We start from the raw sequence: 18,035 nt of genomic DNA on the forward strand, positions 1-18,035 counted from the left end.
ACAAAAATAGAGTTGACAGGAACCTCAAAGGGTCTGCTGAGGTACGAGGGTTACACCTAGAAAAATCAACTGGATCTTTGGTCTGGATGCTGTCAGATGCCCTGGTCAAAACTGGACTTTGAGCATCAACAACTAATGTCTGGTGCTCTACAGGTGCTGTCTCACAAGAAAGTGATTTTGTTCCTGCTGCTGTTAAGAGTCTTAGAGATCTGTGTGCTTTTTGGGCCTTTTTGGTCAATAACCTGGATTCTGGGGTTAATGAGGTTCAGATTAGCTACATGTGTGGCCGAGGAGATTGTACCTGAGGGGGAAAGGAACTAGGTGGTATAACTCATGTTTGGATAGATGGGACCTGGCATGATTTGTTATGCCTGCCTTCAGCCTTGGATCTTGCCTCAGGTGTGTGTGGGTGTCCTCTGTAAGCTCATGCTGTAGAATGGGGCCTCTCGGGAGAACTGGTTCTGCCTTGACATCCCCAGCAGGACTGTGCCGAACCAGTGTTGACGTCACCGGTGTCCTTCCTCACTCTGTGGAAAGTGTCCTTCTTTTTCCTGTGCTTTCACTAGCTCAACTCAGCTCCAGGTGCTTTATACACAGTGGCCGGGAGGGGGTCTCCCGCTCATCACGGGCCTTTCGAACACTCCTCTGTGAGCAGGTTTCCCGGCACCCAACACATGGAGTTACGCTGCTGGTGAGCAGCAGAACTGAGCTGCAATTCAGATCTCTGGATCGCCACCCTGCCCTCCTCCAGGTGGTGAACTGTCGGCCCAGAGACTCCAGAAACTGTGGCTGTTGCGTAAAGCGGAAGGTGTGTAATCAGGGTCGGAAGAGGACAGCACAATTCCCACATCTCTGTACATTTGTCGTTGTGTCCATGCTGTATGTGGCCTGCACGGGCCAGAGGTGGTCCCTGCAGGCAAAACAGATACCCTCATCCCCTGCGAAGATTTCACACGGCTCCAGGCTCCTGCTTGTGTTGATGGTGACGAGAACGAGAACGGGTGTAAGGTGGCAAGGCTGAGCTCATTTTCCTTTAAAATTAGAAATGCTGCACTGAAGTGACTGGGGCGATTTGACCCTTCTGAGCTTTATTTCCTCATCTGTAAAGTGGGAACAAGAAAGGAACTGGCTTCATAGGGTGTGGCGGAGGTTCAACTGAGATGATATTTACAAAGTGCCCAGGGAGCACAGAGCACAGGAAACTTACTAAGGCTGAGAAACCATTTTTCCTAAAGGGTGCTCCTTCGGAGCCAGCCTGCCTTCTTCCTTGCCCTTGTCTATCTCCTCACAGACTGTGAGGATGGGTGTGGGTGACTGTCCTTTGGAGACAAAGCTGTCCCTAGGGGAAGTGACAGGTCCCTGAGACATAGTGAGTCAACGGCTTGGGGGTCCTGGAGCCTACATCTCCCTGTGGGCTGGTCTGCTTGCTAGTATACTGAGTTTCTGCTTTCCACAGGTCAGCCTGGGGCCCTGCCTCCCGTCTTGCTGTCGTCCCTTGCCGGAAACCCTGCCCCATTGTCCCAGGCAGCCTGGGCCTGGGGAGCCCAGCTGCTGGGCTGACAGTTTCCTTTTGAGGCCGAGATAACTTTGAGAGATGTCTATCTATCAGGTTCAGGGAAAGGGTGGAGGGTCTGAGTGAGCCCTTTGCTGCCCTGAGATATCTGGTGGGCCATACTTAGATCATTTAACCTCCCAGCCTGTCTTCTGCCACTTTCTCTCTTCTTCCTTCTCCCCTCATCCTCACCCTTACCCCTCAAGGCTTTGATGAATTTCTGGGAAGCTTTGGTTGAGGCTGGACAGGCCTCATTAACTCCTTCAGTGCTGTCAGTATAGTGGGTAGGAAAAGTACCTGGGGGAGGGAAGGGGGTTGTAGGGATGGTCTAGTTGCTTTCGTTTTGTCCCTTGAAAAAGCTTCAAGAGTCCAGGCTCTCTCTAGGGGCACCTGGGTGGCTCAGTTGGTTAAGCATCCGACTTCGCCTCAGGTCACGATCTCACGGTTAGTGAATTTGAGTTCCGTGCTGGGCTCTGTGCTGACAGCTCAGAGCCTGGATTCTGCTTCAGATTCTGTGTCTGCCCTTCTCCTACTCGCACTTTCTCTTTCTTTCTCAAAATAAGTAAGTAAACTTAAAAAAAAAAGTATATTGGGGTGCCTGGGTGGCTCAGTCGGTTAATTGTCTGAATTCAGCTCAGGTCATGATCTCATGGTTCATGAGTTTGAGCCCCATTTCGGGCTCTGTGCCGATGGCTCAGAGCCTGGAGCCTGCTTTGGGTTCTGTGTCTCCCTTGCTCTCTGCCCCTCTCCCACTCACACTCTGTTTCTGTCTCTCACACACAAAAAATAAACAAAAAAAAAAAAAGAAAAAAAAAGAATCCAGGCTCCATCATGGATTAACTCAGTGAGATGGGAAACTGAAAGTTTCTTCTCTGCGCCCTGGTTTTATCATTTGTTAAATGGGGATGAAAATGCTGCATGTGTAAGGTTGACTACAAGGAGGAAAAGATCTATTACGTGTAGGGAACCTGGTAGAGGGCCTGGCACAAGGAGACTAGTATGATGGTCATTCCTGTGCTGCCATCTGGTAGGTGGCCTTGTGACATCAGTGAATAGGAATTCTCTCACCTCATCCTTTACTGGAAATGGCAGCTATTCTGATGTAAGTCAGATGGGTCATCTTGGCGTGGAAGGAATGACACTTCATTCATTCAGTAAGTAAATACCTATTTATTCAAAGTTACTATGTAGCAAGTACTTGGGATCTTGTATGTATCAGGCATCTTGGGAAACAACAGTGAGCAAGACAGTCCCTGTCCTTTGGGGTGCACACATGTGCAGGACTGGGGCTTGGGGCAGGGGTGGCTGGGGAGGTGGGAACAGTAACAGATTAGCAAAACATAAACATATAATATAAGTTCACATAGACGTGGGTGCTTAGAAGACAATGAAAATAGAATCAAGGGTTCGTTGCTGGAGGGCCGCACGTGTGCTATTTTATTATTATTATTTTTTTTATTTTTTTTTATTTTATTTTTTTAACATTTATTTATTTTTGAGAGCTAGAGACAGAGCACAAGTGGGGGAGGGGCAGAGAGAGAGGGAGACACAGAATCTGAAGCAGGCTCCAGGCTCAGGGCTGCTAGCACAGAGCCTGATGCAAGGCTTGAACTCATGGACCATGGGATCATGACCTGGACCGAAGTCGGATGCTTAAGCGACCGAGCCACCCAGGTGCCCCACGTGTGCTATTTAAAAAAAAATTTTTTTTTTAACGTTTATTTATTTTTGAGACAGAGAGAGACAGAGCATGAACGGGGGAAGGGCAGAGAGAGAGGGAGACACAGAACAGGAAGCAGGCTCCAGTCTCTGAGCCATCAGCCCAGAGCCCGACGCAGGGCTCGAACTCACGGACCGCGAGATCGTGACCTGAGCTGAAGTCGGACGCTTAACCGACTGAGCCACCTAGGCGCCCCTTACATGCCCCAGGGCATGTAAGGAAGGCCTTTCTAAGGAGGTGATTTTTGAGTGGAACAGTGAGGAAATGAGGCAGGAATGTTTTCCAGCCATCGAGAGCAGCAAATTTGGAAGCCCTGAGGTAGAGACCCAGCTTGGCAGGTTCTAGAACGTGAAGACCGGAGAAGATGGGCTGAAGGGAGAGAGGGTGCACAGGACCCTAAGTGGGCACACTTGGAGCTGGGGAGCCCCTTTCCCCCCAGGGCTGTGACCTCCGTCCGTCCACAGGTGGCTGTTGCCTGTGTGTGTGGGGGGGTTGCCAGGGAGGCAGAAGGCTGACTGGCCGTGGTGGGCTGCATGTTTATTTTAATTACGGTGATGGCAGGCAGCTGTCACTGGTTTCTTTTTATTTATTTATTTTGTCCCTGGTCTGTGATGGAACTTTCTGGTGCTATTTGCTGATGCCAGAGGCAATCCTGAGTTCTGAAAACACAGCAGGGCCCAGCTGCTCCCTTTGGGCTGGCCCTGGTTGGGGACCAGCTCACGTGAAACAGCCGGCAGCCAGGGCCATGCCCTCCACGTGCTAACAGCTCCAAGCTCTGTGTGGCAGCCTAGAGCCCTGATTAGGACCATAATTCAGGGAGAAGAAAGTCCCTTCAGTCCCCAAGTTGAACCTACTACTTAACTAAACTGACTGATACTTTCTTTCGACCTCAAGTCAGTTCAAAGCAACAAATATTTCCTGGGGCTGAGCATGGCTTGGGATACAAACCCAGCTGGTAGCTGTGGGTGTGGCGTGCTGGCTGACAGCTGTTCTGATGGGTTTTTACATCTGTAACTTAAAATATCTAAAAACCCATCAGTGCAGGGTGAACCAAAGATGTTCCCTGCCCTCAAAGAGCATGCACCTTGTCAGACCACTCAACTGACTGTCCATCTTGCCTGGTGAAGCAGCTGTTTTGACAACTGGATAAACCAAGCATCAGGACATAAAGTGCATCAAGAAACTGACTTTCCCCAGTATTTACCTTCCTGAGCGAAACCCTCACGTTGCCCACCCCCTCTGCCCCTACTCACCTAGGAAAACCCATTTCCAAGACCTGTACTGTTTTTCTTTTATTTCTTCTGGGTCTTTTCCCCTCTGAAAAAGTGGTGCTTGGGCTGGATTGCCAACCTTTGCCCTCCGAGGACCTCTTCTTGCATACACCTCGGGGCCTTTGGGGTTTTCATTCCTCAGATCCCCCACTCATACTGCGCCCTCCTTCTGCCTGCAAAACTTCATGTTACAATGCTTGGCTTCTGGACCTCTCTGGGGAACTTATTCCTTTCTCCTGTGAGTATGCCTCTCCCTGCCCATCCCAACTCTTGTTCTGTTCCAGGGTCTCCTTGTAAAGCCCTCTGGTCTCAGGGGACCATCACGGCTGCTGTTTTGCAGCCCACAGGCTCTGTGGGCTCCCAGGGACCTCCGGGCATCCCCTTTCCTGCTCAGTGTCCCAGCTCCCCAATTTGAGCCATGATGAAGTAAAGTGACTTTATGCACTGCCAGCCATCTGGGGCAAGGAGAGAGCAAAAGGGGCAGTGGCATGTGTCATGGGGTTTTAGAAAGTCCCCCAGTTCCAGGGGTGGGTGGAGCGTCCCTGTGATAACCCTCAGGCTGGGCAGGCCCAGCATTTCTGTGATGAGCCTGGGGCAGGGAAGCCGGTGGGCAGTGGCCAAAAATAGAGCCTGGATTCATTCTGGGGCATCTGGAAAGTGCGGTGGTGTGGAGCAGGGTGGGCCGGCACTTCCCTCATCTCATCCCGTGTCTGTTTTCCTTTGTCTCCCAGTGCGGGGCTGCCCCTGCTGCCTTTTATCGGGGCCTGCTCACACCAGGACAGCTGTGGGCTGCCCCTTTTCCTGTCCATTTTCTCAACCTGGGCCCTGGGGGCAGGCGGGGTAGGACTGGACTGTCCCCTATGAGTGGGGGCTCGTCAGAAAGCCCGTTGTGGCTGAGGGTGTGTACTGGGAGGTGGTCCCAAACTTCCCTTTCAGACTCTCCGCGAACTGGACAGTGACTCGCCCAGAACAGTCCTGTGATCGCAGGAGCGTATGTGGGGCTGAAGCCAGGTCCTCGGGTTGTAGGATGTGGGGTGCCCTGGGGCCATCTGAAAGACTCTCGGAGGGTTGCCCCCAGTGATAAGCCCACCAGGTGATGCAGACCAGAGTCTAGAGGAGGGTGCTGGATACAGAAGTAGCAAAGACAGAGGGGAGTGGGAGAGGATGACAAGACCTGAACCACACTGACCATGAAAAGTGCTAGCAAAGCACCACGAAGGTAAATTTGCATGGTGCAGCTACTCTCCCTGCATGCTGGTGGGAGGCAGGGGAGGGGCTGTGAGTAGAGGTGGAACAGGCATCCACATCCATCCACCTCCTTGGGGCACAGAAGAGGAAACCGAGACCCACCCAGGGAGGTGAGGGGTTTGGCCCGTGGCCACCCTGCCATAGAGAGGCCGATGGTCCTGCAACTAAGCTCCTGGGGTCAGGCCTCTTTCAACCCCCGCTTCAGACACTACTTGAACTGGAAGGCTGAGAGGGTGGGGTTTCCTCATGGGGGACACTGAGGCCACAGCAGGAGACAGCAAGCAGGCCTTCATGGCCAACCTTGGAATGTCCTTATTTCTCTCTGTCATCCTCTGTGTTCATCTGTCTTGTCTTGTTTGTCACCTCTCTTGTCCCTCTCTTCCCTACTCGTCTGGTGAGCATCAGTGCCTCTTCCCTGCTCAGATCAGTTTCGGTTTGCAGTTGGCAAGCACAGATTGAGGGAGCAGAGTGAAGAACAAGTGAACCAGAGGACGGGGCGTCAGGGCTTCTACCCTTGATGGGGGTGGCACCCACAGACCTTCATGGAATGGCTAGCGTGTGCTGCGTTCTGGGCTAAGCACTGAGTTACACATACAGGGGAGACTTGATCCCTGCCCTCAGCTCGCTCTTGAGTGGGGAGCCTGACAAATAAACGAATACCTCAAGTGTTAAGGAGAACCGGGGGGTGGGTGCTGCGCAGGTGACATAAGCTGTGTGGTGGCAGGAATCCATTCAGCTCCCCTCCTTCCTTCCCTGCCTTCTTCCCTCCCCTACTTTCTTTTTACAGTCCTGGGTGTGTCTGTTGAGCACTAGACCCTAATTGCCAGCTTCTTGCCAGGTACTTCGCTTGGATGTCCCACAGCCGTCCCCGTTCAACATGACCTACCCATGTCACTCTTTTTTCCCCCCTACCTGCTCCTCTGCATTTCCCATCTCACGTGAAAGCACTGCTCTGTGGCCCCAGCTAGAAACTTCTGGTGGTGTTTCCACCTCCTCCCTTTTCCTCATACACACACATGGGGTATCAGATATTTGAGGGCTTACCTCCGAAATGTTTTCCAGCCCACCTGGCACTTGTCTGTCCACACGGCCACCGTTGACACGGGCTCTCACCGTCTCTGTCCCAGTCCTCTTCAGGGCTCTCCTGGCCCGTGACTTCACTTCCCTCCTTTAATGCACAGCCCTGCTAGGAACGTTTCTAAGACACAAATCAGGTTGTTTATTTGATAGCGTGTATATTGGAATCACCATTTGCCAGGCACCATTCTCAGTGGTTAATATAAATACCAGTTCCTTTGATCCTCCTAACAGTTGTGTGAGGCGTATGTGATGGGCTTGAAGATGCTGTCTGTTGTAAGATGCACCTTATGTTTGTAACACTGAGAAAGAAAAATTCTTTTTTAAAAATTTCTTAAAAATATTTATTTTTGAGAGATAGAGACAGAGCATGAGCAGGGGAGGGGCAGAGAGAGAGGGAGACACAGAATCTGAAGCAGGCTCCAGGCTCTGAGCTGTCAGCACAGAGCCTGACGCAGGGCTCAAACTCAGGAACCATGAGATCATGACCTGAGCTGAAGTCAGATGCTCAACAGACTGAGCCACCCGGGCGCCACAAGAAAGAAAAATTCTGACACAATTCTTTATCACTTCAAATTTTTATTATCTATTTAATGAAAGAGCTCTTTTATTTATTTAAAAAATTTTTATGTTTATTTTTGAGAGAGAGAGAGAGAACGAGCACGTGCAAGGGGGAGTGGCAGAGAGAGAGGGGGAGACACAGAATCCAAAGCAGGCTCCAGGCTCTGAGCTGTCAGCACAGAGCCTGACATGGGACTTGAACTCACGAACTGTGAAATCATGACCTGAGCCAAAGTCGGATGCTTAACTGATTGAGCCACCCAGGCACCCGAAAGAGCTCTTTTAGACTTGTTTAGACATAAATTTTCAAAGTCATATATTTATCTAGCACATACTTAAGTTCACAATGAAGTAAATTAGTCTAGGTGTTCACCACATTTTCTCATTTTCAGGCTTCCACCCTTCTGAATTATTTTAACACTCAGAGCCCTCAGAACCTATGTTCCGCCCCGCCCCCATAACATTCTCTGTGCCATTAGCAACGATGCAGTATTTCTTAAAAGCATGAATTTTCTGGGGCGCCCGTTGGCTCAGTTGGTTGAGCATCTGACTTCATCTCAGGTCATGATCTTGCAGTTCCTGAGTTGGAGCCCCACAGTGGGCTCACTGCTGTCAGCACAGAGCCCATTTTGGATCCTTTGCCCTCCTGTCTCTCTGCCCCTACCCTGCTCATGCTCTCTCTCTCTCTCTCTCTCTCTCTCTCAAAAATAAACATTTAAGAAAAAAAGCATGAATTTTTTTCTAGACAGCTGACATTGATTTTGTAATATTTGCTATGCATGCACAGCCGATGTTACTGTGTCATTCTTGCCACCTAGCCAACGATACTAAGATGATTTTACACATTTGATGTATGTGTGTTTGTACGTACGTATGTGTGTATTTAGGCTCCATGCGTGGAGCTCAAAGTGGGGCTTGAACTCACGACCCTGAGACAAAGACCTGAACTGAGATCAAGAGTCAGATGCTTAACCGCCTGAGCCACCCAGGCACCCCTTTACAGATTTTAAAAGGTAGAAGAAAAAGGATGTATCTTGTAATTGATGAAATACATTATCCCACATTCATCCCAAATGATGAAATACATTTCCCAGGGCCCACATAGTAAGTGGCAGAGCTGCGACCTGAACCCAGGCTGTCAGCCTCTTGGATCTCTGCTTTACTAGAAAGCCTTTGCTAGGAACCCTCTTCCTGGAGCAAATGAAATTCAGACCCTCATCCCAACACTCAAGTCCTCTGTGAGCCGGTGCTTTTTCTGTAGGCTCGTCGGCTCTCAAGTAGCTCGCGCTCTAGCTGCTCTGCCTGCTTCCACACAGGCTGTGGTGCCCTGGGCTCACACCCTCGTGCCTGCCTTGGGGGATAGTTCAGATCCTCCTCCGAGGTGAAGGCTTGGTCCCAGTGCCACCTCCTCTGGGGTACCTCCCTTTGACCCCTTGTAGGTGCTCTCATGGGATTTAGTTCGTTAGAGCCCCGCTGGCAGCCTCCCGTGTGTGCTGCTGGCTCCTCTCAAAGCCTGGGGGCCCCCGGGGGTCAGGGACCGGCTTCTTCCTCAGGGCCCCCATCTCAGCACAGTGCTCCGTCTGAGGACTTGACTACACCAGCCACCTTTCCTCGCTCCGGGACTGACAGGAAGTGTGATGGTTTGAGGAGCATTTGGGAGATCTGGGATGTTTATAGTTGCCACTTGAATGTTGACCAGCTGGGGACTTACTGTTCACATAAGTAATATCCTGTCCGTGGGGGTGTGTTCCTAGCATCATCCTGAGTTGTTGGAAAACACCTGATTTGGCATGTTCCAACCGGGGCACCTCCCTCGAAACCCCTCTCACTTATGAACTCATGGACACCATGACTCAGGCCATGCTGGCTGGAGGACTCAGGGGCGTATGGGGCGCGCGCGCGTGCGGTTGTACACACAGGGCAGGGTGGAAGTGTTGGTGGACAGACCTCCTTTTCTGCTAAAATCTCATTTCCTGTGGCTGATGGACTCCGGGGAGGCTCCAGGACCCTCTGTTCCCAGTTCTTGCCCTGGGGCTGTGAGCCAGCTGCCCCAGGAAGAGACACTCAGGCCAGCTAGCTTGGCACTCTCACCGTCCTCCTCCACGGAGGGAGATGGCAAGAGCCCATGTGGGAGAAGAGGAGGAGGAATGTTGCAGGCCTGCTCAGTTATTAAAGACCTCTCAAGATAATGAGGCACGGGGAAGAACAAAGAGACAGAAAGGCGGCAAAATGAAAAAACACCACCTTCTGTGCTTTGACCTTCAGGCCCGGGCAGAGGCATTTGGCCGATATTCAGCTGTTTGGAAGAGGGAATTTCTGGCCTCATCAGGCTGGAGGGTGTCCAAGAGGGTATAGGAAATGCCATGTGGGCTAAGGTCTGTGGTCTTCTGATGAAGAGCTGTGTCTGATAAGGGAGCACCCTGGGTTTGTGGGTGATCATTCCCCTGATGTCACCCTTAGGATCAGAGACAGCCTCCAGATCCCATTTTGCTCTTAATATTCCACTATGGATAGGCTATCTATAACTTTATCCTAAACTTTTGCTGCCAGTTTATATACCTACCTGGACCCGTCTCTTCAGAGTACTGATTACTCAAGTGGTGTTTTCTTTTTTCTTTTCTTTTTTTAAAAATTTTAATGTTTATTATTGAGAGAGAGTGTGCAAGTGGGGGAGAGGTGGGGGTGGGCAGAGAAAGAGGGAGACACAGAATCCGAAGCAGGCTCCAGGCTCCGAGCTGTCAGCACAGAGCCTGATGTGGGGCTTGAACTCACGAACCGCGAGATCATGACCTAAGCTGAAGTCGTATGCTTAACCTACTGAGCCACCCAGCCGCCCCTCAAGTGGTGTTTTCTTTCCTGTTCTTTCCTCTCACTAAGCTTTCTATTGGTGTCCTGGAATTTGGAGAACCAGCTAGCCAATAGCATTGATCATAGCTGTCCTAGTTCGGACAGATTAAATAAAAAAAATATGGGGGTGCCTGGGTGACTCAGTCGGTTAAGTGTCTGACTTCGGCTCAGGTCATGATCTCTCAGTTCATGGGTTCAAGCCTCGTGTCGGAATCTGCTGACAGCTCAGAGCCTGGAGCCTGCTTCAGATTCTGTGTCTCCCTCTCTCTCTGCCCCCCCCTGCTTGTGCTCTGTCCCTCTGTCTCTCAAAATAAATAAACATTAAAAAAAAAATTAAAAAAAACATGGGTGTGTATATGTTTGATTAAATGCGCTGCATCTGTATTTTAAGTTTGGATATTTTACATTTGATGTCAAGCCACGTCCCTTCAACCTCCTGAGAGGGTTCTGTGGTGGAGTTGGGGCAGTGATTTTTTAGGCATTAAGTCTTTCAGAAGAGCTAAATTGTGCTGAGGTACGAATCACTGGCAGATACACAAAGTCACAACCGTTTTCTGTCAGTGGTACGTCTGCACGCACGGTGGTTTCAGCGGGGCGTACCTGCAGACGGCTCACAGACGTCAGCCTCGCTCCCGCCTCCCTTCCCTGAATGACCATCACTTCCTCCCACCACCCCAACATTTGCTAAAGAGACAGGACGCCAACCCAGCACTTGGCAAGATTGAGAAAATCTTTAAGAAAAAAGCAACCCCTGACCTCCCCTTTGCCAAAGTGATTACAGATGAAAACGTGCCCGGATGTTCTTGAGAAATGGTAGAGGTCAGCTTTTAAAAACTGTTTTCTTGTGATGTCCTGGGGCTTAAGATTGATGGCAGCTGCCCTGTGGAAGGGGGTGTTTGACGACCTCGGTGTTCTCCTGCTGGAGGACTCCGGTTGAGCCTTTTCACACAGAAAGTTCAGGGTGGCTTTGGGCTGGCATCTTTCTCTCCTGTCAGTCGGGAGCTGTTATGGGTGTGGGAGAGAGATCTAGAGCTGTCATGGCTGTTGACCAAAATCAGGAAAGAAACCATATAGTTTGGTCTTGGCCTCTGTCCTCATGTGACCTTGGACTACTGGAAGGGGGATAGGGATCACCAAGGAGCCTGTGGGAAGTGGGGCTCCCTGGCCCAGAGTTGGCAAGGGTCTCGCAAGCCCAGGACTTGGGGTTTGGAAGTGCTGGAGGTGAAGGTGAAGGAGCTCAGGACTTGGGGCTGTGGGGAGGCCTGAGGAGAGGGCTCTGGGGCAGGCTGCTGGGCAGCAGCCGGGAGAGCAGCCCTGAAGGGAAGAGCAGCTGTGGCTCCCCAAGCCCAGCTCCCTCGGTGACACACAGGCGCGATGTGGCATTAGAGGTGGCTCCTGGAAAGTTCATGTCCAATGAAGGACAGACCCTGGTGGCAAAAGACCTTGCTCCTATATGAACTTGGGCTGGAAGACCATTTGATGCGGGGTGAGGGCCGAATCAGGTGTGGGTCAGAAGGAGGAATGGGACCTGTGGCTGGGGCCTGGTGGGAGGGGCCTGAGGGCCAGAGGGAAGAGGTGGGGGAGAATGGAAGCGACTATTGGATACGTTGAACTTGAGCTGCAAGGGGGAACGGCCCGCAGCCTGCCACAGGGCCTGCTGGGACTATGCCTCTCTGGTCCCCGAGGATCAGGACCTTTCATGGTGGAGCCTTGTGGCGCCGGGAGGAAGCCTGGAGACCACTCATCCACCTCCTCAGTTTAGAACTGGGGAAATGGAGACCCAGAGAGAGGAGCGACCTTCTTAAGCTCACACAGCCTAGGATCCACAGCTGCTGATCCTTGGCTCCTGCTCTTTCCGTGACCGATTTGATCTCGATGGGGCCAGCCCACAGCAGCATCTCTTCAGTAGCGGGCCACAACCCCATCTGTGCTAGGACTCACGTACTCAGGCAAGGGCAAGATTATTGTCTCTGGAGAGCTGCCTTCGGGATGAACAATGAACATGTGGCCACTTGGAGGGAAGAGGGGGGCCGGTCACACCTCTCTCTTAGAGAACTCCTGATGATTAAGTGTTTTAAGTGAAAAGAATGAAAGTCTGAGGGTGGAATTTCAGGCGTTGGCCAGTATGTGAGAGTGCGCTTCCTGGGTGCCTTCAAGCGTCTGCCCAGTCCTGGGCTTCTGCGCTGACAGTGACACAGGCCCTGGTGCTGCCGCGGTGCGGCCTGTCCATTCAGACCTCACACTTGACAAGGCCACACTGTGCATTGATGTGTGGCCTTAGAAGACAGAAGCAGCACACAGAACAGACAGGAGGGGACATGCTACAGAGGCCTGGGCATCCTGCTGGGGGGCTTGACCCCTGCGGGGCCGCCTGGGGCTCGCAGAGAAGAGCGGAGGGTTTGGGGAGAGCCTCAGATGAACCTGCTGACTGGGGTTTCCTTGCCACGAGCCCTGCGGGCTGCTCAGTGTAAGCACTTACAGGAGACCAGACAGAGCCTCACTCCCCCAGAGCCTCCCTTATCACCCAGAGCACCACCAGAGCTGCCGGGAGCAGGTACCTGGAACCGCGGCCCCGGGTCACATTCTTCTCATAAGTGGAATAACACAATGGCCTTTTTAACTTTCTTATTAATTGACTGTGTTGCAAAAAAAAAAAAAAAAAAAAGCAGTCCATCACCTCCTCTGCCTCCGTTCCCCACCCCCTTCTTAGGGCCCTGTTTATGGTGCTCGTGAGGCTGGGCTCTTGGCCGGCCTGACACGAAGGGCAAAGCCCCACACCCCCTGCGAGCTCTCATGTGGGGGCTGTGGCTGGAGCTGCCTTGTATCCAGGACTCTGCTGTTTAGAGAAACTTCAGGTAGACTTATGGGCTCCCGTCGTTCCTGGTACAACTTGGGGAGTGATGTCAAATAGTGTTGGTAAAGAGCCCTGGATTTCAGCGGCCCCTTTCCCGCAGCCTCCCTCTTAGACGTTTACAAGCCAGGTGATGTGCTTTCTCTCGGAAGGAGAAACATTGGCACCTCTAGAAAGGGGCAACATGGCCCCAGTGTTGCACAGCCCGGGTGCTGGGGGGCAGAGCCCAGAGTGTCTGAGTAAGTTAGGGCAAGCAGATGATAAATTCATGGCCAGCACTGGGTCTTGGCATCCGGCAGATGGGTTCCTCTCGGTCATCATCAGGGTCTGTATCAGCACTGGCATTTGGAGGAAGCACCTCCAGCTCCAGGTCACCTCTCTGGTCCTAAAGGTGCAGGACAGTGGGTGGCATGGGGGTGGGAGAGCGGGGGAAGAGGGTGGGAATAGAGCCTGGGTGCTGGCTAGGAATGCCAGCTCTGCCTGCGTGGATCCTGTTTGACCCCCACCTTCCAGGGTCCAGTGAGAGTCCTTTCCCTCAGCTCTTCAGTTCCAGGGTTGTGACAGAGCCCTGGGCGTAGTCCCATCTCTTCTGGTTCCTCTCTAACCCGTCCCTCATTGAAAAACTCTCCTACAATCATCCTCATGCGAGTGTGCTGTTTGTTCCCTGCGGGGTTACTGACTGATGTGAACAGCAGGACCAACAGAAAATAAGCAGCGGAGCGGAACTGTACACAACCCAGAGGAGTGTGAGCGCTATAGGAGTTTGGGGCCATGAAGGTTCAAGTGGTCTGGGGCAGACAGGGAGGACTTCAGAAAGGATAGGGGAGCTGAAGGATGGTGGGGGCCGAGAGGGCTCTGTGTGGCTCCTAGCATGGTGCCCCAAGAATTGAACAGGGCTGAACTGGGATGCTTGATGATGCTTGGAATTCATCAGTGCTTGCCAACCCCTTCCCCGCCCGGGGTCCCAGTGGGCCACTTGGATTGTTAAGGTGGAGGCAGCACCTGTGCTGGGAAGTTTCCATCCAGGGAGCCCCTGTGCCTGTCTCGTGGTGTCCGGTGGCGCAGGTATGAGGACACACGTCTTAGCTCCCTGGTAGATTCTGGGTCAAGAATCCTTGCACACCTCCCTCCCTCCAATGCCTAAGACTATGCTTTGCATAGAGCAGGGTCTAAATAAATATTTATTGACTGAATAAGTTAGCATATGAACAGATGAATCTAATTCTGCCAGTGTTTGAACATCAAACATACTCCATACCGAAAGGGGCTGGGGACACAGAGGCGGGACCAAGGCAGTGACATCCAGAAGAAAGAGTGGCCATCTGGGAATAGGGCTGGGCGGGTCTGAGAAAGCACCTCAGAGCTTCGACTTGGCCTAGTGGGAGGAGGGTGGAAGAGCATGCCGGGCAGAGGTGCAGCATGAGAGAGATGCCTAAAGAGTGCATGGCTTTAGACAATGACTAGCGCGGGCTTGCTGGAGAGTAGGGTGCTTTTGGGGAGTGGTTCGAGCCAACACCGGAAGGTGGTGGAGTCGCATTAGGAAGGGCTAGAGGCTTGGGGAACCAGGAAGGGATCTGGAGTAAGGGAATAATATCACCAGATCTACGTCGTGGAAAAATACCTCTGGTAGTAGGTGTAGCAGAGGACTTGGAGGTTTAGGGACCATTTGAGATACACTGTAGTGATCCAGGCAACAGATGGCAAAACCCGAGTGAGGGTCCTGATGGTGGGGACGGTGAGGACAGGAGGGAGGTATGAAGTATGTTGGAAGTAGAACTGACCTCATCTCGTGACCTCTCTTGGGAAGTGAGCACTGGCGAAGTCAGAGATGATGCATGTCTGGCTGCCAACTGATGTGACTTTTAAGGGAGATGGGGAACCCAAGAGAGGAGCCCATTTGGGGAAGGAAGTGACTACTTTCATGCCTGTCAGGCTAGGTTTAAGGTACATGAAGGACATTCTCTGACCGAGAACTGAATTAAGGATGGTGCTTTGGTTTTGGGCTCACCAGCAGAGGGGTGAGGGTTACAACCCAGGAGAGTGTAGAGTGAGGACCAGAGGGCCAAAGGTGGAGCCTTGACTCCCCCTCAACTTTTAAGGGGCAGCCATGATAGAAACCAGAGAACGCAGATGGCAGGAGAGTCAGGGGTTAGAGTGAGGAGAGCTCAGAGATGGGGTCACTGAGTATCAGGAAAGAGCAAATGATGAGCCCAGAGTCTGATCCCACAGGGAGCTTGCTCAGCACCCCCACTGACACTGGGTCATTTCCATGTAATCCATCATGGTGGTCAAGGAAAGCATTGCTTCTCCCCCATGCAGTTCTGACATTGTGGGTAGATGGAGAGAGGTGTAATAGCAGGGCTGGGAGCTGATAAAGAGGTCAGAAGGTCCTAAATGGGCCTTGGATGACAGCACGTGTCATAATCACAAGACTGATCAATCTGGGAGTGCAGGCTCCTGCTTGCTGATGAGGTGGGCACAGGGGACCCTGGGCTGACATGCTGGAGGAGCGGAACACCTGGGTTCTATCAGTGATAAGGGGCTTCAGAACCTTTACTTCTGCACATCAGCTGTCTAGTGTGTCAACAGCTCCTGACTCTGTCGAGCTTTTTGGGAGGCTGAGGTTGATGGTGCTAAGAACACTCCACATTTCAGTGAAAGAGCAGCTTATAACTTAGGGAAATCAATGCCCGTGTTCCTCCTTAACTCATAATTTATTAGGGATGAGCAATATGGAGAACTCATCCATACTGACCCCGTATTATAGATGGAGGAAGCCAAGGCTTGGAGCAGACAGAAGTAGGACCTCAGTCCTGCAGTGGTGGGTTGGAGCATTTCCCCGTGACTCTGGGGTGGTGATGTTATCTCTGAGCCCCTCTGCTTTCCAGGGTGGCCCTGGGGAAATGTCAGTTTTCCCCCATTAGGCAGGTGTACAGAAAATCCTGGGCAGTGTGTGTGCCTCACAGGTCACTCTGAGAGGTCCTGATCTGAGCCCTGAGCTCCATTGATTAGAGCCGAGTTTTGATGACACCCCATGGGAAAGTTAACTTCACATAGGGACACTGCCCACCTCAACTCAATAACCATGAGTTATTTCTAAAGCAAAAATCAAACCATGTCTCCCCCTGCTTGCTATCCTCCAATTGCTTCCTATTATCCTTATAAAATCCAAGCTGTGCAGCAAGTCCTGTGAGGTCCTTGGTGACCTTGCCCTGCCCTCCGCCCCAATGTCTTAGCTCTTCTGTTCTCTTTCCCTCTGTGCTAGCCACTCTGGCCATCCCCTTACCAGCTTTGGAGCTTGTTCCTGGCTTAAAGTCTTTGTGTGAACTGTATCCTCTGGTTGGAATACCCTTTCCGGGTCAGTCTGTGGGACCTAGCTAAGATGTCCCCTCCTCAGAGAGCTCGTCCCTGACATGTCCAGCTGAAGCCACCTGTTCTTTCCTCCAACCCTCACTTATTTTCCTTTACATTCACAGTTATTCCTTTAACGGTTCATATCACTGCCTATACTTTCCTTGGGTATGTATTTATGTACCTGTTGTCTGGCTCACCTCGCTAGAATGTAAATGCCACGAGGAAGGGTTCTGCTTTATTTATTCATCATTATGCCCTGCTGCCTAGCACAGAGCCTGGAAAAGTGCTTAGCAGGGACACGTTGGTTAGCAGGTGCACGTGCCCGGAACTGTGCTGAGAGCTTGTCATCTAGGATGAGACTGCTTGCGCTAGCCAAGGGCACAAGCTAGGAAGGGAGTGTGGCTGACTCTACAAAAACCTTTGGCTCCAGGGAGGTTGGGTGCTTGAAAGCACATTTTCGCCCCAGGAGATGTGAGTTCAGATCTCAGTTCTGCCCTTCAGGAGAGTTCCTTTATTGGGATACTTCACTTCCCTCATTTTCTTTTTATTTTTAATTATGGTAATTAAATGTCACATGAAATTTACCATTTTAACCATTTTAAGTGTACATCTCGGTAGCGTTAAGTATATTATATATTCACATTGGTGTGCAACCAGTCTTCTGAACTCTGCATCTTGCGAAAGGGAAACTCTGTGCCTGTTAAACAGCAACTCCCCGTTCCTTCCTCCCCCCAGCCCCTGGCAGCCGCCATCCTACTTTCTGTTTCTGTGAATCTGACAGCTCTGGGTACTTCATATAAATGGAATCATACAATACGTATCTTTTTGTGACCGGCATAGTTCGCTTAGCATAATGTCCTCAAAGTTGACCTATGTTGTAGCATGTATCAGAATTTCCTTCCTTTTTATGGCCGAATAATATTCCATTGTATGTACGTACATTTTGTTCACCTGTTCATCTGTTGATGGATGCTTGGGTTTCTACCTTTTGGCTAGTGTGAGTCATGCTGCTGTGAGCACGAGTGTACACGTATCTTTTTGAGACCCCACTTTGAGTTCTTTTGGGTGTATAGCCGGAAGTGGGATTGCTGGATCATATGGTAATCCTATTTTGAGTTTTTTGAGGAGCCGCCATACTGTTTTCTGTAGTGGCTGTACCTTGTCACATTCCTACCAACAGTGCCTGAGGGTTCCTTTTCTCCAAATCCTTGCTGCCACACCTGTTCTCTCCTTTCCTTCCTCCCTCCCTCCCTCCCTCCCTCATTCCCTTTCTTCCTCCCTCCCTCTCTCTCTCCCTTCATCCTTCCTTTCTCCCTCCCTCACTTCCTTTCTTCCTTCTTCCCTCCCTTTTTCCCTCCCTTCTTCCTTCCTTCTTCCTTCCTTCCTTCCTTCCTTCCTTCCTTCCTTCCTTCCTTCCTTCTTTGTCTCTTTCTTCTCTTTTCCTGATAGTAGCCATCCTAATGGGCGAGGTGTTATCCCCTTGTGGTTTTGATGGGCATCCCCTGATGATTAGTGATGTTGAGCATTTTTCCTCATTTTTAAAGTGAGTGTGAC

General features: G+C 51.3%; 1 long non-coding RNA gene across 2 annotated transcripts in view; it reads left to right on the plus strand.

Moving 5' to 3' along the window:
* Positions 1 to 2,549: 2,549 nt before the first annotated feature.
* Positions 2,550 to 18,035, plus strand: part of LOC125930151 (uncharacterized) — a 133,271-nt gene continuing 117,785 nt past the window's right edge. For both annotated transcript variants that reach the window (XR_007460086.1, XR_007460085.1), the window contains exon 1: positions 2,550 to 2,706. This is a non-coding gene — a long non-coding RNA (uncharacterized LOC125930151). The remainder of the gene's footprint in view (positions 2,707 to 18,035) is intronic.

The sequence above is a fragment of the Panthera uncia genome, chromosome A2, assembly GCF_023721935.1.
Source record: "Panthera uncia isolate 11264 chromosome A2, Puncia_PCG_1.0, whole genome shotgun sequence".
Taxonomy (NCBI): domain Eukaryota; kingdom Metazoa; phylum Chordata; class Mammalia; order Carnivora; family Felidae; genus Panthera; species Panthera uncia.